The sequence below is a fragment of the Culex quinquefasciatus genome, chromosome 2 (genome assembly GCF_015732765.1).
Source record: "Culex quinquefasciatus strain JHB chromosome 2, VPISU_Cqui_1.0_pri_paternal, whole genome shotgun sequence".
NCBI lineage: Eukaryota > Metazoa > Arthropoda > Insecta > Diptera > Culicidae > Culex > Culex quinquefasciatus.
Window position 1 is genome coordinate 122,191,121 of NC_051862.1, and position 25,924 is coordinate 122,217,044.

General features: G+C 35.4%; 1 protein-coding gene across 3 annotated transcripts in view; it reads right to left on the reverse strand.

The window, feature by feature from the left end:
- Positions 1-11,403, reverse strand: part of LOC6034152 (adenylyl cyclase-associated protein 1) — a 66,505-nt gene extending 55,102 nt beyond the window's left edge. The window contains exon 1 of one of the 3 annotated variants that reach the window (XM_038258347.1): positions 10,689-11,403. The gene's annotated coding sequence lies outside the window, so the exon portion shown is untranslated. Of the gene's footprint in view, positions 1-10,592; positions 10,608-10,659 lie in introns of those variants that run through there. The other 2 variants (XM_038258348.1, XM_038258349.1) reach the window with 2 other exon arrangements.
- Positions 11,404-25,924: the final 14,521 nt, after the last annotated feature.

Here is a 25,924-nt window from a genome sequence, read left to right on the forward strand (position 1 = left end):
TGGATGGCACCGGTATTGACTAATAAAGTCGGGGTCTTCAGGGGTTAAACAGTGAACGGATGGTTGGCTCCCACTGATCATTTTTGATTCATTGTTTAACTTCAGCTGATCTGTCAATAACGGAGTAGCAGCTCATTGGCAGTCAACCATGCTCATGCTCATGCTCATGTACGAAATGTAAATGGAAGGAAAAGTTTGAGTTTCAATTAACGCTCTCGTTCGAAATTAATTTCCTTGTAGATACACATTCAATTAGAAATTGTGTTAACTAATGTTTCCGAAATTCAAAAAAATGTTTTCCGTGTGGTTCATCACTCCTAAAATTCCACCACATGCAACGTGATGCAATTTTAAACACAAATTCAGCTTCCCGCAACTGATATGAAATTGTAATTTCAAAATTTAACCACAACACGCCTTGCTCTTCGGGTTTAACCGATGGTAAAAAAGATTCTCCATCGTAGCGACCCACCACAACTGCACCGAGTTCAGGTTCCGCCAGTGCCGGAAGAAGCAAAAGAGCGGAAACAAACTGGCGTGAAATTAGGTCAAGTGGATTTATATTTCGTCAAGCTTCGAGCTTCTAGCGCCGTGTTGCACTGATGGTGAAAAACAACGTTCCACACTTTTTCCCAATTGTGTTAAGGAATCATTGGAAGCACAGTGAAAAAAAAACACAAATTGTGAAATTCTTCTTTGAAATTTTTGTTCAATAATTATAAAATTTCTGGTTTTTTTTTTCCTTAAAAAAATAGGATAAAGTGATTTTTTTTCTGAGGAAAAGTCTAATACAAATTTCCCCCCAAAAGTGCCGTCCAATATTTGCCGAGGCAATTTCCGAGGGCCTGGCGCTGAATCGAGCAAACTGTTGATTCTATTCCATGGTGGGTGGCCGTGCTCATTGAGCCGGAAATACATTTGCTGAATTAGCATACCACCACCGCCGTCCTCTGTTTTATTTTTTTTAGCTGAGGCTTAATAGAGCGCAAACGGAAGGCGAGAGTGGTTTGGATGTTTCAGGATAATTAGCATGTGAATTAGGAAATTGAATTTACTTTTTTGTGCGTACTCTCTGGGAATGACACGAAAGGAAAATAATTGAATTTAATTCGGAAAGTATGATTGCAATGTAGAAAAATTGGACCAGACACTATTATTTTTTTCTCCCTTTGTCATGAACTCAACTTTATTTGTAGCTAATAAAATATTTGAGCAATTCTCTACGAAATCGGTCTTTTTTCTTCAATTTTAATTTTTGTATTTTTTAATCCGGCTGAAACTTTTTTGGTGCCTTCGGTATGCCCAAAGAAGCCATTTTGCATCATTAGTTTGTCCATATAATTTTCCATACAAATTCGGCAGCTGTCCATACCAAAATGATGTATGAAAATTCAAAAATCTGTATCTTTTGAAGGAATTTTTTGATCGATTTGGTGTCTTCGGCAAAGTTGTAGGTATGGATACGGACTACACTGGAAAAATAATACACGGTAAAAAAATTTGGTGATTTTTATTTAACTTTTATCACTAAAACTTGATTTACAAAAAACACTATTTTTAATTTTTTTATTTTTTGATATGTTTTAGAAGACATAAAATGCCAACTTTTCAGAAATTTCCAGGTTGTGCAAAAATCACTGACCGAGTTATGAATTTTTTAATCAATACTGATTTTTCAAAAATCGAAATTTTGGTCGTAAAATTTTCAACTTCATTTTCGATGTAAAATCAAATTTGCAATCAAAAAGTACTTTACTCAAATTTTGATAAAGTGCACCGTTTTCAAGTTATAGCCATATTTAAGTGACTTTTTTGAAAATAGTCGCAGTTTTTCATTTTTTTAAATTAGTGCACATGTTTGCCCAGTTTTGAAAAAAATATTTTTGAAAAGCTGAGAAAATTCTCTATATTTTGCTTATTCGGACTATGTTGATACGACCTTTAGTTGCTGAGATATTGCAATGCAAAGGTTTAAAAACAGGAAAATTGATGTTTTCTAAGTTTCACCCAAACAACCCACCATTTTCTATCGTCAATATCTCAGCAACTAATGGTCCGATTTTCAATGTTAATATATGAAACAATTGTGAAATTTTCCGATCTTTTCGAAAAAAATATTTTTGGAATTTTCAAATCAAGACAAACATTTTAAAAGGGCGTAATATTGAATGTTTGGCCTTTGTGAAATGTTAGTCTTGATTTGAAAATTCCAAAAATATTTTTTTCGAAGAGATCGGAAAATTTCACAAATGTTTCATATATTAACATTGAAAATCGGACCATTAGTTGCTGAGATATTGACGATAGAAAATGGTGGGTTGTTTGGGTGAAACTTAGAAAACATCAATTTTCCTGTTTTTAAACCTTTGCATTGCAATATCTCAGCAACTAAAGGTCGTATCAACAAAGTCCAAATAAGCAAAATATAGAGAATTTTCTCAGCTTTTCAAAAATATTTTTTCAAAACTGGGCAAACATGTGCACTAATTTAAAAATGAAAACTGCGACTATTTTCAAAAAGTCACTTAAATATGGCTATAACTTGAAAACGGTGCACTTTATCAAAATTTGAGTAAAGTACTTTTGATTGCAAATTTGATTTTACATCGAAAAATGAAGTTGAAAAATTTTACGACCAAAATTTCGATTTTTGAAAAATCAGTATTGATTAAAAATTCATAACTCGGTCAGTGATTTTGCACAACCTGAAATTTCTGAAAAGTTGGCATTTTATGCCTTCTAAAACATATCAAAAATAAAAAAATTAAAAATAGTGTTTTTTTGTAAATCAAGTTTTAGTGATAAAAGTTAAATAAAAAATCACCAATTTTTTTACCGTGTATTATTTTTTCCAGTGTAGTCCGTATCCATACCTACAACTTTGCCGAAGACACCAAATCGATCAAAAATTCCTTCAAAAGATACAGATTTTTGAATTTTCATACATCATTTTTGTATGGACAGCTGCCGAATTTGTATGGAAAATTATATGGACAAACTAATGATGCAAAATGGCTTCTTTGGGCATACCGAAGGCACCAAAAAAAGTTTCAGTCGGATTAAAAAATACAAAAAAAATCGAATGACCGAAATCCTAGAGAACTGCTCATTTACTCAAGGGGGTATTACATTATTCCAAGTTATCCGTAGTGGGTAATTCTCTACCAACTCACACGAAATCGGGAAAAGTTGCCCCGACCCCTCTTCGATTTGCGTGAAACTTTGTCCTTAGGGGTAACTTTTGTCCCTGATCACGAATCCGAGGTCCGTTTTTTGATATCTCGTGACGGAGGGGCGGTACGACCCCTTCCATTTTTGAACATGCGAAAAAAGAGGAGTTTTTCAATAATTTGCAGCCTGACACGGTGATGAGATAGAAATTTGGTGTCAAAGGGACTTTTATGTAAAATTAGACGCCCGATTTGATGGCGTACTCAGAATTCCGGAAAAACGTATTTTTCATCGAAAAAAACACTTAAAAAGTTTTGAAAATTCTCCCATTTTCCGTTACTCGACTGTAAAAATTTTTGGAACATGTTATTTTATGGGAAATTTAATGTACTTTTCGAATCTACATTGACCCAGAAGGGTCATTTTTTCATTTAGAACAAAATTTTTCATTTTAAAATTTCGTGTTTTTCTAACTTTGCAGGGTTATTTTTAGAGTGTAACAATGTTCTACAAAGTTGTAGAGCAGACAATTACAAAATTTTGATATATAGACATAAGGGTTTGCTTACAAACATCACGAGTTATCGCGATTTTACGAAAAAAGTTTTGAAAAAGTTACTTTTGCGTTTCTCTTTGTTTCGTCGTCCGTGTCTGTCGCGGGTGACTATGAACGGCCATGATCGATGACGACCAACTTTTTAAAACTTTTTTCGTAAAATCGCGATAACTCGTGATGTTTATAAGCAAACCCCTTATGTCTATATATCAATTTTTTGTAATTGTCTGCTCTACAACTTTGTAGAACATTGTTACACTCTAAAAAATAACCCTGCAAAGTTAGAAAAAACACGAAATTTTAAAATGAAAAATTTTGTTCTAAATGAAAAAATGACCCTTCTGGGTCAATGTAGATTCGAAAAGTACATTAAATTTCCCATAAAATAACATGTTCCAATTTTTTTACAGTCGAGTAACGGAAAATGGGAGAATTTTTAAAACTTTTTTAGTGTTTTTTTCGATGAAAAATACGTTTTTTCGGAATTTTGAGTACACCATCAAATCGGGCGTCTAATTTTACATAAAAGCCCCTTTGACACCAAATTTCGATATCATCACCGTTTCAGGCTGCAAATGATTGAAAAACACCTCTTTTTTCGCATGTTCAAAAATGGAAGGGGTCACTGCCCTCCGTCATTATCAAAGTTTCACGCAAATCGAAGAGGGGTCGGGGCAACTGCTGTGTGAGTTGGCGGAGAATTACCCTAGTAGAATACCACCTTCATTTCTATTAAATTTTTAGCGGTTATAATTTGAATTATTTTTTTACGGATTTTCCAAACGAAACAACATGATACAAAGGACAATCGATTCGGAACAAAACCAATAACCCTCAATTAAGCACTTGAAAGTTCATGAATGGCATCGCAAACAATGGAAATTCAACATGTACGAAATTTCAGAACTTTGCCATCGTGTCAATGCATTTACGTCATCAGCCCGAACACTGCCTGTGGCAATTTCGAGTGAGATTGGGATGGAACACGATAAACGCTTACCTTCCCAGAAATGTGTGGCATGTTGGTTGATACATAATATGAAGCAATTCCATGCGAAAACAGCATTATGATTGAAGAGAAACAATTTTCATCAGATTTATTTGGGATTCTCATTTCTTTTTAAATTTTAGTCAGAACGATTAGATTGAAATTTATATTTAAGCAAACCAATAGATGTTAACTATTTTTAGTTATTCTATTTAGTATGGAATCAACAAAAAAAAATGATACATACTCAAAAGAGCTCCTGGCGCCACGTGTGCCTTTTCCCACCCTTCAACTCTGGGGTTGGGTTGAGTTTTTTTTTCACGTCATGATTAAGCTGATTAATGTTTGCCAAATGGGAGGTAACGATTTTCTGTCAATTCACTCTCTTTATCCCAATGCAAAAAAAAAAAACAACTCAAATAAAGCCTCTGACCCAATAATTCAATAACGTCATTACGTCAGCCAAGAATGCACTCAGCATTTTGCAATTTCAATTAAATTATTTGGGGCATTTCCGTTTGAAAAACATTGAAATTGGGTTCTTTCACTATAAATATTTAAACTTCAAAACATCTGCCAAAATTCAAAAGTTTAATATTTATCTCCTTCAGCCGCGTACGCTCTACAGATTGCCGGCAAAGCGTGGATTTATGCGATTAATAAACGCGTGAACATTTGCGTGAGACGAGGAGGCTCATTAAAAAGTTACGCCGAAAAGTTTTCCCGAAAAAAACCTCGCCGGTTGACGTTAATTCGATGCGACGAGGCCCGCGTGGAGGAGGGTTGAAAAGGTCGTTCAGCCAGTGTACACCGTTAAGGTGATTTGCTCATTTTTTTTAGATGAAAGCGATGTATTTTGCAGTGTCATTAGGAAAATGACATCGTGAGTTTTTCGCTGAGTAGCACGTATAAATTGTAACGGAAACTGATCGGGAAACTTTAAATGAAATATCCATGATAATAAGTTACTTGTGCTATCTAGTTTACAAAGTAAAATTATTTAAGATTTTCATTTAAAGCCCGACTCGATAATGCCAGGTTCTTGACAAAATACCCCGGATTATCAAACCTCTGGATCATTGAGCTCAAGTATGATCCCGAAAATGATAAAAATAAATATCTGAACATGTTATCCAAACTGGCGGCCAATATGAATGAGGGACTTAAGAAACTAATATTTACTAGATTCGATTATTTGAAGTTTAAACCCTCGGATAATTAAGGCTTCGGTCAATCGAGGTTTCGAATAATTTGATTTTCGCTCGATCATCGAAGTTTCGGATGATCGACTCTGCATTACCAATTTTATGCAACTTTTCATCATTCCTTTGTTGAGGAAGCCATTTTAAAATACTTTTTGTTTCAGGAAAAACAAAACTTCTCCTATGTATTTTAAAATACCCAATTTTTAGGTTTTTAAAGCCACAAAATTAATGTCTTTTCATAAACAGATTTGTTGACTTAAAAAAATATTGAATTTTCATTTAAAATGTTATAATAAGTACGTGTCTGCATCCAATTCGACTTTAAATACAATTTATGAACGTGATAATAACAAAGTTTGTTATTGGTCAAATTTGTTTCAGGCCTGATGGGTCATAAAATGAAAATTTCCAAATCTAGCCTATAATTGTCGTATGGTCGTAAGGATCATTTTCCCATCATTATAATCTTTTAAAATCTTAAGCTGAACATTGAACATTGAACCTCTGCAACCCACCATTTTCTAATGCCGATATCTCAGCAACTAATGTTCCGATATTCAATGTTATAAAACATGAAACATTTGTGAAACTTTCGGAATTTTTCGATAAAATATTATTTTTTTTAAATCGAGACTAACATTTTAAAGAGGCCAAGCATTCAATATTACGCCCCAAAAATATATATATATTTTTTTGAGATTAATGGAAAATATTTCGCTAAAATCAAACTTTCGGAAACGGAGCCCTTTATTAAAAAATGTGTAGGGGAGTTTGGGGTAATATGGACAGTGGGGGTAATTTGGACACCCCTTTAAAAATCACGTTTTCTTCGAATATGAAGTGAAAACGGTAATTTAAGTGATAAGGCTAGTACTAGTAATGGCCTAGGAGTATGGACAAACCAAAAAAGTTGGAATAGGTTAAGTAGTTTTGGTATAATATGTGAAAGTTTCCAAAGGCCGGTTGGCACTGCCTTAAATTCTAATATTTGAAGGTTAGGAAATAAGGTTTTGCAGGAGTTATATGGCAAAAAAGTGGACATTTTTTGTTTAAGGGGGATGCTTGGACGACGCCTAAGATATGTAGGGTAGGGTAGTCATCAATGAGACACTTTTGGTTTTCAACTTTCAACGATTTTTCTAATTTTTTCATCAGCATGTTTTAATGAGCTTTCAGTTGCATTATCATTCTTTTAATGTGTTCTAACATTGACAAAAATATGAGATCGATCCGACATCTACAGCCAGAGTTATTCAACTGTCTCATTGTAGACGCACTTGGCAGGAACAATGAGACAGGTGGGGAACAATGAGACACTCTACGAAAATCAACATTTTTCTAGCATAACATCATGTTTTTGTATTGTTCCATTGCAGGTGACTTGCCTTGAACATTTTAGAGCAATTTTGCCAACATGAAACTTTTAATAACAAAAGTTACACTAAAAAGTATTTCAATTTTGTAAAATCCATATATTAATACCAAATAACTTTGTATTTTTGGTTTAATGAAGTTTAAACTCTATAAATATGCCAAAAATCACTTTTAATTCATGTTTTGAAAGATTTCCATCGATTTTGAAAAGTTTATTGAAGAAAAATCAAAGTGTCTCATTGTTACCCATGGGCTGAAATGAGTGGGGAACAATGAGACAGCCCTGGATTCTGAGTTTATTCTAAATTTTGGCCAAATCTAATGAAAGGACATTGTAGCCCAACTTAATCCCTATGGAACGTCGAAAGAAATTTGAAGAAATATTAGTTTTGGTGTAAATGGCAGCCTACGAGCGAAAAAGTAATTTTTGTCCATAATTTACTTTTACACCCCAGAATCAAACATTTATGAATAACTTTTCAAGGGAGCGTCCATAACCAAAGCCACTAATATGGCAGACGTTTATCCAGTAGACACACCTTTCCCCCAAATATGAGCCTGATTGGTTGAAACTTCGACTTGTGAGAGCCATTTTATCATTGTTCCCCGTGTCTCATTGATGACTACTCTACCCTACGTATAAAAATTGTGCATTTTATCCATTTTTATCATCAAAAATCGCTATTTATGATAGAATATGCTATGGGGGTAATTTGAACATGTCTTGTGGGGTAATTTGGACATACCTGAAAGTCTACCTGTCAGGCAACAAAAAAGTGACTTTCATGGTTGGATGAGTTTTTAAAGGGATTTAGATAAATTTAGCGGGATTTAATATGTCAAAACAATCAAAAATGAATGTGAGCAATGAGAACTTTCACAAAACCCCTATTTTTTAATTTAGATAAATTTATTCCAATATTCGAATTGATGAAAATCTGATTACTATACATTTGGCGTTCAACAAGACTCTTATGTTGATTGCTTTTAATTAATTTCTTTGACATTTCTAATTTCTATGCTGGTTTACAATAATATTTAAATTTGAAGGGCTACAGAATGTAAAATTAAAAAAAAATGATATTTTCAGGCTAATAAATTCTATATAAAGATTGATTTATATAAATATAAACGATACCTTAATCACTAAAAACAAGTATAGAGTGCCTGATCCAGAATCAATGTTTAAATCATTTCAGTATTAATGATTAAATTATGTATACTACACTGAACTATTTGTTATCTTCCTATTGAATTATAGTTCTATCACAAAATCATTATTTAAACCTTTGATGAAATATTGTGAGCAACACTTCAAAATATAAAGCAATTACAAAACCAGGTTGAAGGATAAAAAACATGCTCAAAAAATCAAATGTTAAACTTATTCTTCAACATGTGTCCAAATTACCCCACAAAAGGTGTTCATTAGGGTGTAATATGGTTGTATGGAAAAAAATAAAGTTGTCCAAATTTAACTAGCACAGCAACTTTTTGGTTCCTTATAGAGTCCTTATGAACTCCCCAAAGTTTGGTAACGATTGGTTTAGTCCCCACTTTGCGCAAAGCGATTCAATTTTCCATACAAATTTGTATGGGAAAAATCATTTTTTTGAATTATGATATTTAAAAAATCCACGTTTTACGCTATATCAAAACCGCATTCATATTCGGATGCTCTGGAATGTGCTCTACAACTTTCCCGAAGAGAGTATGGTGCTAACTTGCTCCTATAAAAAGATACAGCGTGTTCAAAACTCGTCTAAAACGTGTTTTTTGATCGAAAACACGTTTTAGACGAGTTTTGAGACGCTGTATCTTCTTTCAGGAGCAAGTTAGCACCATACTCTTCGGGAAAATTAGAGCACATTCTAGAGCATCCGAATATGAATCCGGTTTTAGTATAGCGTGAAACTTGGATTTTTTAAATACCAAAATTCAAAAAAATGATTTTTCCCATACAAATTTGTATGGAAAATTGATTCGCTTTGCGCAAAGTGAGGACTTAACCAATCGTTCCCAAACTTTGGGGAGTTGTTTAGGACCCCAAAAGGAACTAAAATAATGCTGTGCTGGAAAATCGATTTTGATATTACACCCTAGTGTTCATATTACCCCACAAGGTATGTCCATATTACCCCACAAGGCATGTCCAAATTACCCCACAAGGCATGTCCAAATTACCCCATAGGGGTGTTCATATTACCCCCACACAAAAATGTGGGGGTAATTTGGACACCTTTTAACTTTTGCGATAAAAATGGGTTTTTCATCAAAATTAATCGAAATGAATGACATTTTCCCATCAAATATGGTCTCTATTATCCTCTGGTGTCATCCACATTCCTTTAAAATATCCAAAGAACCCGTAACAGAGCAATTTCCTTAGGGTGTCCAAATTACCCCACACTCCCCTAGAGTACTTTTCGCTTGCAACTTCAATTTTACATAAAAAATTAGGTCTATTTTTTAATGAAATTTCGATTTTTTCCGAAAATCACTATTTAAAAAATATATATTTGACGGCAGATTTTTTTAACATACTATGGCTCAAAAGTTGTGAGTTTTTGTCCTCTAGAACATATAAAAAAGTCTCGAAAATAAAAAAAATACGTATTTTGGGAAATTGAGTTTTTGTAAAAAAAAAGTTAGTTAAAAAAATCAGCAAATTTTTATTCCATGTGCCTATTTTTTTCTCAATGGTTCTGATCAGAAAATTCACTCAAAAGTTAGGCTGTTGCAAATATTTTTCAAAGTTTATGTCGCCCAACCATCAAAATTGGTCCAAAAAATCAGAGGGCAAAAAAAATATTTTTTTCAAAAATCTTCAAAATTTTAATGAAATTAGAAGTTTTTCTGCATTGATAATTATATTTAGCATGTTTGGGCTGGATTAAAAGTATTTTGAATTTTTATGAAATTCCAATGTACAGCACCGCATAAACTTTTTTTTTGCAAAAAAATAAATTTTCGTCAATACTTAGGTATTTTGGAAACTAATGATTGCAAAACAACTGGGCAGGTGTAAACTACATTTTTATGTTATGTTCATTCTGATGTTAAAACCATGGCTCGTTAATTCAATTTTTAAACTTTTTTATTTTTTTTTGTCCTCCAAATTCAATTAAATTTTACTAAATCGGTTCTTCTAGAAGCAAATGTTCAAATAAGCGTAGAAAGTTTTAAAAATAAAAATGATAATCTAAAACAAGATAGGAATAACAAAACGTGACATAATTTCTAGAAATATGTGCATCCCTTCAATCGCCAGATATCCCAAAACCTAAAAACCCATTACCAAAGCATTTGCAAAGCACATAGTGTTCCCGGGCAGTCCAGCTTTAGTCCATATTGTTCAAACGCACCATCACCATTTTTATTTTCTATATCATACCAGGACACCCGCGGAAAACTCGTTTTCGCTCTCCAACCGGAAGTCGTCGCAAATCCTGACGATCTTTTTTCCTCTTGCAGTCAATGAGTGCTAATTTGAAACAGGTCACGTAATAACAGCTTAGACAACGAATAAATCTCTTCAAGCGGGAAGTCGCGCACGTTTTCTTCGCCTCAAATGCTTAGAATTTTCCAAACAACTTTTTTCTTTCAACAATTCCGAGAGCGGGAAAAATTTTGCTTTTCCACAAATCACAACCAGGCCAAACCAGATTTCGGTGGTCTCCACACCCGAACCAACCCACCAACAGCAACAGCGATTTCGTTTAATATTTGATAAACTCAAATTCCTTCTTGTTCACTTTTTTCCCCCTCTTCTTTTCCTCTTAAATTCCTTCTTTCACGGGAAAAACAAGTCTGAGGTCGACTTGGGAATGGGAAAAATCTGCTACAATCCCGGCAGGAATGCTGCTGCTGCTGCTACTCCTCCGGAACCAGCCTGGATTCGTTGTCTCAAACGGGGGGAGGAGATGGATGCTGGGTACCAGGGGGAGGCCCATAAAGGGAGAAAACTAGAACACAGGCCCACCAACAACCAACTACACACACACACACAGACACAACCACAAACGCGCGCGCTGTGCCCGACCGTCACGTGGCGGAGGAGCTTTCCGGACAAAGCTGCTGGCGGGTGCGAATCTCCAAACTCGACTGGATTCTGCGAGGCAGCATGCAGTGTGTGAGATGGCCGAAGTTTGGGTTATCTCTGGTCGGGGTCGACGCGCGTTCGGGTCGGGAAAATCTCGCGCGTTTTCGTGCGCTTTGTCAGATTTCCCCAGTGTTGTTCTCATTCATGATATTGCCTTGGTGCTGCTGGGGCTGCTGTTATAAGGGGAAAGTTCTTCTCTCTCTTCCAGAGACTAGCAGGAGCAGCAGAGAGTGAAAATGAATGGCGGTATAATTCTGGCGGAGAAATGGCGAGTTCGAAGGTTCTTTCTTATTTGAATGGTTCGGAAAGCTGGGTCTCTATTTGAGGGGAGATTCCAACAGGGCTGCTGGATATGACAATTTCCGAGTTTTTGTTTCATGTGAATTTAAACTTTAATAATCTTTTTTACCTGGCATGCCTTTCTATAACAAATCAAGTAGTTGCGATTTCAAACACATATTAAATAAGTGCATAGCTACACCCAAAGGAAATATATATCTCAAAATCTGCAACAGTGGATTTGCTGCAGAAAATGTCACATTTTATAACAATTTTTGCAGCAAGCCCGTAGATCATTTTTGCCCGCGTGTAAACATTTCAGCGATCTGCAGTTTTCACCAACACATATAAAGCTGGCCCGTCCAAGAGCAACACACCAAAGAGAAGAATATGTTGGTGTTCTTTCACTCTCATTTCATCAAGCGTCCATGGCGCGGTGGTAGCGTGTCGGACCAATAACCAAGAAGTTGGTGGTTCAATCCTCGTTCTGTTAAGGTTTTTTTTTTTGTGAAATACAACCAAAAAGCCGTCGGTAACGTCGATAATTGTCGATAACGGGCAAAAATGTCATACCGCTATATCGCAAAAAATGCATGAGGACAGTTTTCATGCTGATATACTTTCATGCCGCCATGCATCACAATCATGCGACCGCCGTTTGGGTGTAGAATGGCATATCAACAAGTGAAAACAATAAGCAAATTTTTAATGTATTTAAGAAAAAAAGGTACCACAAAATATCATGAACAGTTTTCGAACAAGATCCAGCCTTACTAGAAATACAAAAGATTTTGATGATTTTGAAAAACGTGCCATGAAATTTGAACACTTTGTTCGTGGTTCTCATTTTCATGAACGCTTGTTCACGATTTTGGGAACTCTTTTTTCTCCGTGTAGGTGTCCGAAGGCTTGAACGGCTCTCCACGAACCTCTTTTTACGCCAAGACCCTTCTACCTCGGAATTCGAAATAATAATAACCTTTAAATTGCGAGTCCAACCGCCGTCCAGCGAATCTTTACAAATCGCATTGGCGCGAAAGTTTGAACTAAAATTATTAATAATTTTCAAATGATCAAAAACATCAAACTGGTGTTGATCCATCTATTAAAATTACGATTTTCATTGGAAGTGTCTCGCGTTTTGAAATAGTTTTTAAATAAGTAAAGTTGTATTACTACGATAAAGACAAGACAAAGTAGCAATCCAAAGGGGTCGCTACTAATTAATAAAAAAAAAACAAAAAACTAACCCATCTACAAACAATGCTAATGAATCTTGATAAGATTATATAAGAAAAAATTAAGCTAATTTGCATACATATAAAGTTATCCATCTGTATAAAAATGGCAGAGAAAAAACATATTTTAAAATAAAAAATTTAAATTTTAATAGCTAACAATCAAAACTTAGACAAACTGACGTCAAAAACTACAATGTTACAATTCTGACTTTAACCTCAATGAAAACTTGCCGTTTAAAATTTCAGGAGAGCCCATTGTTAAATTTGAGAGAACATTATACCTACTTTGAATATTAAAGGCCAAAGATTTTTTTTCAAGATTTTGTCTCTCTTCATCAAATTACTTGTCTGCCTGTGTGGATCAATCGGACCACGCACTGGACTCACAATCCAGAGGTCGCCGGTTCGAATCGGACGCAAAAAATTCTAATTGTAAATATAGGTTTTCGGTGCCCTCTTCCCGTGCCATACCTTCACACTTAGGAGACCCGGGAGGCGGAGTCTTGTCGCAAAAAGAACGATACACGCCTGTGGATCCGTTGACGAAACCGCAAGGTTTAAGAGGGCCACATTATAAGGTGTTACGTCGATTCCGTTTTCATCAAATTACAAATCCTCCAGAACTTGTGGGACGAAAAAAAATGTCACAAATTATAATTTAAATTAAAAAAAACTTGTAAAATCGATTATAAATTTTGAAGAGTACATAACGTTTTTTATGAATGTTTAAATAACAAAAAGGTTTTTTGATCTTTTTTATAAAATTAGAGTTTTTTTTAAAGGTCCTATATACTGCCCCTGCTCGCATAAATGTCCCATATGCATTTTCATCGTCTTTGAGTTATTGATGCAGAGTTTGATCCAAAATCGTGAGATCTTTCAGAAAAGCCTACAAAACAGTACTTTGTTCTAGAAATCAAGAGGAAATCCAGTTTTTTCGTGATAACTTAACACGTAGCCTTATGTGTGGGGCAAACTTGTTTAGCGTTTTTCTCAGCTTGCTGTTTTTGCATATGAGACATTTATGCGAATATGGGCAGTATAAACATATGAAACACAATAGTTATAGGAGCTTTAAAAAAACGAGAAATATTGTATTTTAGGATTACAGAAAAGATGTAAAAATTTAGGAGAAAAAAAATAATTGTAAATTGATTGGAAATCTTTAAAAAAAAATCCTGCTACGACATTTGTGGGTTGCATCCAATTTGACAAGCATGCATAAATCGTATCTACAGTGGACTCTCTCGTTGTCGACATCGAAGAGACCGTCGAAAGCGGGAGGTATCAAATTATAGAACGAAAAATCAAAGCATGCTACTTGAAAGGACTGAAACATTTATTGACAGCTGGAGCAATATTGATATCGAGAAGATCGACAGCCAGAGAGTCGACTGTATTATAAATATACGTAAATCTGTATCTTGAGAACGGAATTTCTGTTCATCAAGTCTTCGGCAAAGTTGTAGCCGTTGTAGATTTAAATCAAGTGGCCAACCATAAATCACGTGGACTGTTATTTGGAAATTTTACAAGCTGAATTTTAATCCCTGGCCTGTTTAAAGCCACTGAACAAAATATGAGCTTGTCAACGTTTACCCATTGATATTCGGGTTGAAGTTTGTACAGAATAAGCATAAAAAATATTAAAATAGTCTTTCTACGATTCTATCAGCAGTTCGTCGCCGTCGTGCTAACTTGTCGTACGTGCATTTTGGGCCAAATTGAGTTATGAACGCCATTTTGTGCATCTCACAATGCCACATCTTTTGACCTTTACTGATCCCCAAAGTTCGATTTCAATCCTAAGATATTCAATGAAAACCAAAAAAGCTCCGAAAATTTTTGTCACTTTTCATATAAAAGTAGATTCAATCTTGTCGTGCTATCTTGTCACTCCCTGAAAATTGATGTAAGTGCGACAAAAAGCTAAAGGGATTTCAGGTCAGGATGCGTTTGACGCACGTACAAGCTAGACTACCGTAAACATTTGTATGTATAACTCGGGACTCCAGCAACCAACTTCAACCAAACTTCGGGACAATGCACAGAATGGTCAGCCAAACAAAACGTGTTTGTTATTGTTTACATTGCGTGCTCTCGTTTTTGTTCAATCAAGGTCAAACATTTAAACGCGTTTTTCTCGGAACACCAAAATGGCGGGTGCGACAAGATAGCACGACGACGTCGAGTTGCTGTTTTCATTCAAATACTCTTAAAAGTTAGATAGTCATAGGAAATTTAATGCTCCACAACTTTGTCCAACAGACCAAATCTGTACAACTTAACCCCCTCTAAGGGCCCATTTTTTCGTATTTGCTCGAATTTCATTTTTCGCGTGTTCAATAGGTCGTTATGAGCAACTTTTTTTTTGTTTCGTTTGTAGTTTTTTTGTTTGCATTTATCTAGTTGGCTTATTCTACCACCTCCCATCATTAATTTTTGCCTATAGATTTTTTTCATGTTTTACAGCCCCTTTTTTGCTTGTTTTTCATATTTCTACAATATGGGTCATTCCATCTCAACTGTGCACGAAAAAGTGCAAAATTGAAAATTACCCTCTTCGATCCTGCTCAAATTTGGCAGGGCTGTTGATACTATCAAAACATGCAAAAATCCCGAATTTCATCCAAATCGGACCACCCCCTCCATTTTTGTACCTCCCCAAAAAATCGACTTTTTGGCGATTTTTGACCAAACCTCCTATTTTCAAACGACGATAACTCAGGAACCACAAATCTTAGAGGGTCAGTCTTTGACTCAATTGTGAAGGAAATTGGACGAAGAATCCATTTCCGTGATCAAAATTTTGATTAATTTATTTTTTCTACCTGTATTGCGCACAGGGTTGTTAAAATATCAAAATATCACCTCTCAGCAACTACAATTATATCGCCTGAATATTAATGCCTCAAATACAACTGCTCTTCTCTCTTCATTGAAACTCTCAGCGCCGAATATAGCCGAACACGTTTTTGTGTTTATCCACTCGCGATTGACATTTTCCTTTTCTCTCTCATTCTCGCTTCCACGATCATCCTACCGCAACAGCGTTTAACCACAAAAGCCGCCACAAAACCAATTTTGCAAACGCAGTTTGAAGGGGCGTCATGCGTGGTCGGCTCATAATCGCCATCTCGCGTTCTCTCATTGCATTTTTCGGAGAGGTTGAGAGACTCAGCGGTGAGAGCGCATAGTCGAGGAAAAGGGAAGGAGTGATAGAGAGAGAATGACATCGCTGGGAATCACGAGACACAAGAAGAGATCTCACAAGCTATAGTGACGGCCGCTATACTCTCGGATATTTTTGGTGCAGAGATAATCTATTGATAGCTTTTCTATCACTCTTTTGCAACACTGATTGCGCAATTGAAAACTTTAAACGGCCGTATCTCAAAACACCCCAACTTATTTTTTTTATTTGACCTCACCATCGTGTTCCCCGACCAATTTTACATAAGAATCACTTATCGACAAAAATGAATATGTTTCGTTCCAGAGATATCTAATTTAAAAGTTTTGTGTTTTCGAGATAACCTACATCAGCTTCATTCGCCACATCTGCTAGAAGCACACAGGCGGGATGATCTATAACTGCTTCCTGGTATTCTGGGAGATGATAAATTTAATTTATATTTTTATAATTTTACGCAAATATTTATTCATATAGCTAAAACCTAGAAATTCTAGTATTCCTCGCTCCTAGTTTCGTTCAATTTGCTCATTTTCACTATTTTTTTATCGAATTCCTCGGAAAATTTCACATAACATATCAAAAAATTGGCGATGTCGCACCGTACGTTTCCAAGATATGATTTTTTGAAAATAAAAACTGAGTTTTTCGACGCGCCACGCGCAAAAACAGGAAAATGACGAAATCGACAAAAAATCAACTTTTTTCACTAAAACTGCGATAACTTAAAAATTTCAGCGATGACCATATCTGGGTACGAAAAGTTGCGTCTTTCAATTACGAAAATTTTGACACCCAGACATGTATAGGTCAACGCTGATTTTTTTAAGTTATCGCAGTTTTAGTGAAAAAAGTTGATTTTTTGCCGATTTCGTCATTTTTCTGTTTTTGCGCGTGGCGCGTCAAAAAACGTAGTTTTTATTTTCAAAAAATCATATCTCGGAAACGTACGGTTCGACATCGCCAATTTTTTTGATAGTTTATGTGAAATTTTCCGAGGAATCCGATAAAAATATTTTCAGACATAGGCTCTTTGGTCCAGACACGGTCAAAACGCCATTTTATGTTTTCATACGACTTTTTCAACAGTTAAGCTAGATTTTTGGAACTTCTTACTCAAATCAAATCAAATTATTCGCTCTACAGCATTGCCTTGGCGTTCTCGATTGCGAGATTCCTACTCGAAACTAGATGTCCGAAGGCTTGATTGTTGAGGCAATTACAAACCTCTTTTTACACCTTAGCTTCCATCCACCCCGGGATTCGAACTGACGACCTTTGGATTGTGAGTCCAACTGCCTACCAGCGACTCCACCAGGACAGGACCCAGGGAGACGACTCCTACACCTGGACTGAGCTAACGACCTAACCTTTTTAGGTTAGTCCGGGGCCAACATTTACTTCCCGTCCGACGGAAGGCGTGGTCAGACAAATCTCGTCTCAAAATTTGCCACCGGGACCTTCTGGGATCGAACCCTTACTATTTTTCTCAAATAGCCAAACTCATTACCTTTCTTTTGCGTCTAAGACACCTAAAATCGGATGAAATGGCGCGGGGATATAATTTTTTGAAAAAAGTGAATTTTGCGAAAAATGACGAAAATTGCCATTTTTCGAACCACTTTAGCAAGATCTTGGTCGCCCTAATGGCCAAATAAAAAAAATACGGGTCTAATTATTTTGGCCAAGGAACCCAGAAAAAATTTGAGCCCGATCGGAGAAATTTTCAGTTTTATACTTTCTAGAAATCCTTTTCCTGCTCCTTGTGATCATCCTTCACTAGAGTACAACGTATCAACAAATTTTATTAATTTTAGTTCATATTTTTTACTCAATAATGTATCGTGCACTTATTGTTCAGTGTTACTAACAAGATTAATTGCATTTTACTGCTCGCTCCGTTGGAATCCAATTCTGCCCTTTACTGTGCGCGTTATTGCTCTGTCCTATGGGTTAGCACAGAAATTCACTTCATTCATTTTTTTTGAGCAGATAAACATTTGTGATTCAACTCCAGTTTCCTACAGTGGTATCCAGTCAATTTTTGTCCAATTTTATAATGATTATTTATGATGAAATATTATTTCAATAAATGGCCAGGTAGCAGTTATTGATCAGCCCGCATGTGTGCTTCTAGCAGATGCGGCGAATGAAGCTAATGTAGGTAATCTAGAAAACACAAAACTTTAAAATTTGATATCTCTGGAACGAAACATATTCATTTTTGTCGATAAGTGATTCTTATGTAAAATTGGCCGGGGAATACGATGGTGAGGTCAAATTAAAAAAATAAGTTGGGGTGTTTTGAGATACGGTCGTTTAAAGTTTTCAATTGCGCAATACAGGTAGAAAAAATAAATTAATCAAAATTTTGATCACGGAAATGGATTTTACGTCCAATTTCCTTCAAAATTGAGTCAAAGACTGACCCTCTAAGATTTGTGGTTCCTGAGTTATCGTCGTTTGAAACTAGGAGGTTTGGTCAAAAATCGCCAAAAAGTCGATTTTTTGGGGAGGTACAAAAATGGAGGGGGTGGTCCGATTTGGATGAAATTCGGGATTTTTGCATGTTTTGATAGTATCAACAGCCCTGCCAAATTTGAGCAGGATCGAAGAGGGTAATTTTCAAATGCTGTTCCGCTTTAGATGGAATGACCCATATAATATTAAATAACATTGAGCAGTTCTCTAGGATTTCGGTCATTCGATTTTTTTTGTATTTTTTAATCCGACTGAAACTTTTTTGGTGCCTTCGGTATGCCCAAAGAAGCCATTTTGCATCATTAGTTTGTCCATATAATTTTCCATACAAATTCGGCAGCTGTCCATACAAAAATGATGTATGAAAATTCAAAAATCTGTATCTTTTGAAGGAATTTTTGATCGATTTGGTGTCTTCGGCAAAGTTGTAGGTATGGATACGGACTACACTGGAAAAAATAATACACGGTAAAAAAATTTGGTGATTTTTTATTTAACTTTATCACTAAAACTTGATTTACAAAAAAACACTATTTTTAATTTTTTTATTTTTGATATGTTTTAGAAGGCATAAAATGCCAACTTTTCAGAAATTTCAGGTTGTGCAAAAATCACTGACCGAGTTATGAATTTTTAATCAATACTGATTTTTCAAAAATCGAAATTTTGGTCGTAAAATTTTCAACTTCATTTTCGATGTAAAATCAAATTTGCAATCAAAAAGTACTTTACTAAAATTTTGATAAAGTGCACCGTTTTCAAGTTATAGCCATATTTAAGTGACTTTTTTGAAAATAGTCGCAGTTTTTCATTTTTTTAAATTAGTGCACATGTTTGCCCAGTTTTGAAAAAAATATTTTTGAAAAGCTGAGAAAATTCTCTATATTTTGCTTATTCGGACTATGTTGATACGACCTTTAGTTGCTGAGATATTGCAATGAAAAGGTTTAAAAACAGGAAAATTGATGTTTTCTAAGTTTCACCCAAACAACCCACCATTTTCTATCGTCAATATCTCAGCAACTAATGGTCCGATTTTCAATGTTAATATATGAAACAATTGTGAAATTTTCCGATCTTTTCGAAAAAATATTTTTGGAATTTTCAAATCAAGACAAACATTTTAAAAGGGCGTAATATTGAATGTTTGGCCTTTGTGAAATGTTAGTCTTGATTTGAAAATTCCAAAAATATTTTTCGAAGAGATCGGAAAATTTCACAAATGTTTCATATATTAACATTGAAAATCGGACCATTAGTTGCTGAGATATTGACGATAGAAAATGGTGGGTTGTTTGGGTGAAACTTAGAAAACATCAATTTTCCTGTTTTTAAACCTTTTCATTGCAATATCTCAGCAACTAAAGGTCGTATCAACATAGTCCGAATAAGCAAAATATAGAGAATTTTCTCAGCTTTTCAAAATATTTTTTCAAAACTGGGCAAACATGTGCACTAATTTAAAAATGAAAACTGCGACTATTTTCAAAAAGTCACTTAAATATGGCTATAACTTGAAAACGGTGCACTTTATCAAAATTTGAGTAAAGTACTTTTTGATTGCAAATTTGATTTTACATCGAAAATGAAGTTGAAAATTTTTACGACCAAAATTTCGATTTTTGAAAAATCAGTATTGATTAAAAATTCATAACTCGGTCAGTGATTTTTGCACAACCTGGAAATTTCTGAAAAGTTGGCATTTTATGTCTTCTAAAACATATCAAAAATAAAAAAATTAAAAATAGTGTTTTTGTAAATCAAGTTTTAGTGATAAAACTTAAATAAAAAATCACCAAATTTTTTTACCGTGTATTATTTTTCCAGTGTAGTCCGTATCCATACCTACAACTTTGCCGAAGACACCAAATCGATCAAAAATTCCTTCAAAAGATACAGATTTTTGAACATCATTTTTGTATGGACAGCTGCCGAATTTGTATGGAAAATTATATGGACAAACTAATGATGCAAAATGGCTTCTTTGGGCATACCGAAGGCACCAAAAAAGTTTCAGCCGGATTAAAAAATACAAAAATTAAAATTGAAGAAAAAAGACCGATTTCGTAGAGAATTGCTCATTATCTTTTAAATTATAAAATATGCGTAGAGGTATAGTCTAGGGCAATACAGAATTTACTGCAAAATTAATCGGAAAGAACTAGATAAACATTGTGACTATGTTCACCGTTTTCGAGATTAATTCATCTAAAGTTTTTTACGTTTTTAAAAAGTGCCTAGGTTGCCCGCAAATGTGTGAAAATGTTGGAGATGTTTAAAGAGAAATTTCCTGAAATCGAGCTAACCCCGTTTTGCGCAACTATGGACGTTATTTGACAGTTTAGGTGCAGTTCAGTGGTTCGGATAGGGCTTAAGGAGATTTTGAGAACGCGAAAATGGTTTGAGTGCATTGGACTTAGACGGAATAAATTTCGGAATATTATGGGATTCAGGTTATGTTTAAGATGTTACTTTTATTACTGTCGAGATCTATGTCACAAACAATATTATGGTTTTATATAAAACAAGGATTTTGTGATTATTCTATAATTACCCGTCACGGTGTTTCGAAACAGGATTTTGCATTCTGATTTTACCGCCTGCATTTTCAAAAATCGAAAACTCACCTGAAAAAAGAAGGAAAAAAGAGAAATTAGAACAAATGTCAACCTCAACCAGCGACAAAAAAAGCAAAACTGGCAACATTGACACTCCAACGACCGACTTCCAACCGGTACTCGTTTTTCTCCTCCACGATGCCGAACCATCTCCGGGAACGTGTCGTCGTCGGCTGGTTACCGAAGACACGGCCCGACGACATGGTGTCTTGGCCGGGGAAAACGGCGTGGTGTGCACGTGTAGCAGCAAACCGAAATCGATAAGGGCGTGTGAAAACGGATGTAAATAAGAAACCTGCGAAAATCTTAATTTGGCCAGCCGACACCAGCCAGTCAGTCAGGCAGGGTGAAATACAATCGATTTCTAAAAATATCTCCAAAATACCGGCCGGCATTCAGTTTGCTCACCCATTCCATGCATAGCAACTTCATTCTGATTCTGATGAAAGTTCAGTACAATGAACGTGGAAGTCTAACCGTAAAATACTCTCTTCTTTCCAGGACTCGGAATGCCAGAATGAGAAGCACACCATAAATTATGTTGCGACTCGGCTCGTTTTATGGGAAAGCGCCGTCGCAGTCGTGCTCCCTCCAAGTTGAAGGTGGGGTCGTCCGTTTTCGGCTGATAGATGTGAATGGGTAAGCAATTCAATGACTGCAGCCACCAGCAGCAAACATCTGGAACGGGGAATCCAGGAGCAGGATAGTATGTGGCACTACTAACACCACCACCAGCAAGGTGAAGGAGTGCATAGAAATTAAATTTTCATACATCCAACAGCGACTTAATTTATGGGGCGAACTTTTCCTCGTCAGGATGAATAACACATGAGGCTCGACATCATCACCCGCCGGGGGTAAACGAACGGCGTCATTGTGCAACAAGGTTAGAGGTGCACCCGTATGGAACAATTAGTTAGGATAAAAGCGAGAGAAAAACATTTCACTTTCTTTCAAATGAAATGACGCTACATAAGTAACCTTTCCGTTTGAGTGTGACGTAAGGTAGGGTGATACTGATAAAGAATGTAAGTTGCATCATCGGTACACAATATACACTCTGGTAGTGGTGGGCAAAACCGCTCATTTCTGTGAGCCGCTCATTTTCGTTCGCTCATTTAAATGAGCGGCTCTTTTGAACGGCTCATTCGCTCATTTCGCTCAAAGTCAGAAAATAGACTGGAATGAACTGAAACATGTGCTCAAGATATTTAGATTTCTTTTTTTTCAAACGACCAATGGAGTGTCCATGAGTGTCACACTTCGTATGATTTTTGTTGATTGATAATTCAAAAATATATGTTTTCATCGCATAAAACAGATTGGAGATCGTTCATAAAACATAGAAAACCGTCGATTTGCTTTATCCTTTTTTGGAAAGCATTTCAAATATAAACGTTTTATATGAAAAAAAGAAAAACATTGATCTCTGAAATCCACAACTATCGAAAACTTTTTTCATAGAGAGGTAAACAAACTTGAGTTTTTATTTCAGAAGTGAATATTTTCAACCAAATTATTGCTTTCAATTGTAACAAGTAAAAAGTAATGAAAAGTTAGCTGAATTATCGTTTTGATAATTATCCCCCAACATCGGGCGACAGTCAGCTGATCCAAAATCACAGGCGCTCCGATACGGGCTAGCAACAAGCATAAAGTGCGCCAAAATGTTGGAATATGAGGCGACCGGTGAGAACCTAGTTTCCGTCTTAGCCTTACCCCCCAAAGGAAAAAAAAAAAAAAAAAGAACCTAGTTTCCCCTCTTTTCTCCACAGCACCGTCACCACCAGCGCGTGGAAGAACGAACCGAACGAGAGCGAATGAGCGAGAGCGAAATAACGAAAGAGTGAGCGAAAACGACGCCGTTCGACGACGTCGACGACGGCGCGAGCGACGCTTATCAAGCTCTCCTTTCGTTCTTTCCGTTCATTCGCTCTCGCTCATTCGCTCTCGTTCGGTTCGTTCTTCGACTCGCTCTTTGATTTGACGGTTCTTTGAAAAGAACCGGTTCACAAAATGAACCGCCGCTCATTTTTTCTGAGCGGTCGCTCATTCGTTCTTTAGCTTGAGCCGGTTCATAAGAACGGTTCGCTCAAAAAAGCCCATCTCTACACTCTGGTAAAATAAATATAAATAAACAAATGCACACACGAATATTCCTCAAGTGCTTTAAACAACTATATCTTAATTTAGCACTTTTCCCAGTCATTCAGAACAACAAATACTTATGGGTAATTCTCCGCCAACCCACACAAGGTGTAATTTTTGTCCCTGATCACGAATCCGAGGTCCGTTTTTTGATATCTCGTGACGAAAGGGCGGTACGACCCCTTTCATTTTTGAACATGCGAAAAAGAGATGTTTTTCAATAAGGCTGGTACAAATATTTTAAAAAGTTTTCGTCAGCCCCTTCAAAATTGGCCCGAAAAATCAGGGGGCAAAAAAAATATTTTTACAATAAACTTCAAAATTTCAATGAAAATTCAAGTGCAACCAGCTGAAATCAAATTAAAATACATTCTTCTGCGTTTAAAATCATTTTTAGCATGTTTGGGTTTATTAAAAAATCATAAAATTTTTTGAAAATTTTCGATGCAAAATCTTTTTTTTCGATACAATTTTTATTTTTGTCAGATCTTAGATTTTTTGAAAACTAGAGATTGCAAAACAACTGAACTAGTGTAAAATGTATTTTAAAACACTTTTTTCATTTAAATGTGAAGACTATGGCTTGTTATTTAAATTTTTATATTTTTTTATTTTTTGCCCCCTTGACCTCGGCCAGGGCCGAGGGACAAAAACTTTTTTAAATATTTGCATCGGCCTAAGTTGCAGCCTGAAACGGTGATGAGATAGAAATTTTGTGTCAAAAGGAATATGGGTCATTCCAACTGAAGTGTGCAAGAAAAAATGCAAATTTGAAAATTACCATCTCCGATTCTGCTCAAATTTGGCAGAGCTGTTGAGACTATCAAAACATGCAAAAATCCCGAATTTCATCCAAATCGGACCACCCCCTCCATTTTTGTACCCTCCCAAAAAATCGACTTTTTGGCGATTTTTGAGCAAAACCCCTATCTTCAAACGACGATAACTCAGGAACCGCAAATCTTAGAGGGTCGGTCTTAGACTCAATTTTGAAGGAAATTGGACGTAGAATCCATTTCCGTGATCAAAATTTAGATTAAAATATGTTTTCTACCTGTATTGCGCAATTGAAAACTTTAAATGGTCATATCTCAAAACAGCCCTATTTATTTTTTAAATTTGACCACACCATCCTATTACCCGGCCAATTTTACATAAGAATCACTTATCGACAGAAAGGAATATGTTTCGTTCCAGAGATATCGAATTTTAAAGTTTTGAGTATTTGTGATTACCTAAATTAGCTACACTCGCCGCATATGCTAGAAGCACTCGGGAGCGTTGATCAATAACTGCTACCTGTTTATTTATTGAAATAAGATTTCATCCCAAATAATCATTAGTTAATTAGTAGGAAACTGCTGTATAATCTTAAATTAAAAAAAAAGTATACGGTGCATTTATGTGCTAGCCCACAGGACAGAGCAAGAATGACACGCAATACAGGGCAGAATGGAATTCACACAGAGCTAGCAGGAAATTGCAATTGATCTTGTAAGTAACACTTCTTAAGAAAAAGTGTACGATACATTATCGTGTTAAATATTATGAATTAACATGAATTAAACTCTCGTGAAGCATGATTAAGGAGGAGGATTTCTGGAAAAAAAAAGAAAGGCTTCATCCATAAAGTACGTCACGCTAAAATCAGCCAAAATTTACCCCCCTCCCCCCCTTTGTCACACTTTTCCTATACTTACAACACTCAATGTCACACTTGCTCAGACCCTCCCTCCCCCCCTAGAGCGTGACATACTTTATGGATGACGCCAAAGTATAAAACTGAAAAATGTGAGAAAATCACAAAGTTTAATTTGATTTATGATCTGATTAAGATCAAATTCAGTTGTGTTGGTTTCTTGTTTTTGATTTTTTTTTCGTTTGTCAATCATTTCGAAATCTTGGAAGACGATGCAGCTGTGTCCACATGTATCAGAAAAATATGTTTTTGTTTTTGAAATTAAATATATCAGAATTGAAAAAAAAATTATCAATTATTCAGATGAAACTGGCTCACAATATTAAAAATCGGTTTTATATGATCAATCTTTCAAACCGTATGGCAGATTTTGAAGTTTTTGCTGAATGGCACTATTTCGCTACCGCACATGGCAACCCATGAGAATTATTTCATCTACTACAGCCAGCTCTACATTTATTCTTGCTTTAAATTAGGAATTAGGAAAAATATGAAATTATATTATTTTCATATTTTTCCTAATGATATGAAAATGATATAATTATATTGTAAAAACGCTGTAGCATTTGCAAATAAATATTAAAAGTTCAAAATTTACTTAATATGGTTCAAAGACACAGAGATCAGCAAAAACAATGCATTTAAAATTACCCAATAAATAATTCTTAAACAAAAAAAAGATTGTTCAAGGGATTAATTATCTCAAAATCGTATAAAAAAATAAAAATAATTCATCATACAGAACACCAGGTAGTAATTATTGATCAACGCGCCCAAGTGCTTCTAGCAGATGCGGCGAATATAGCTAATTTAGGTAATCTCAAATACTCAAAACTTTAAAATTCGATATCTCTGGAACGAAACATATT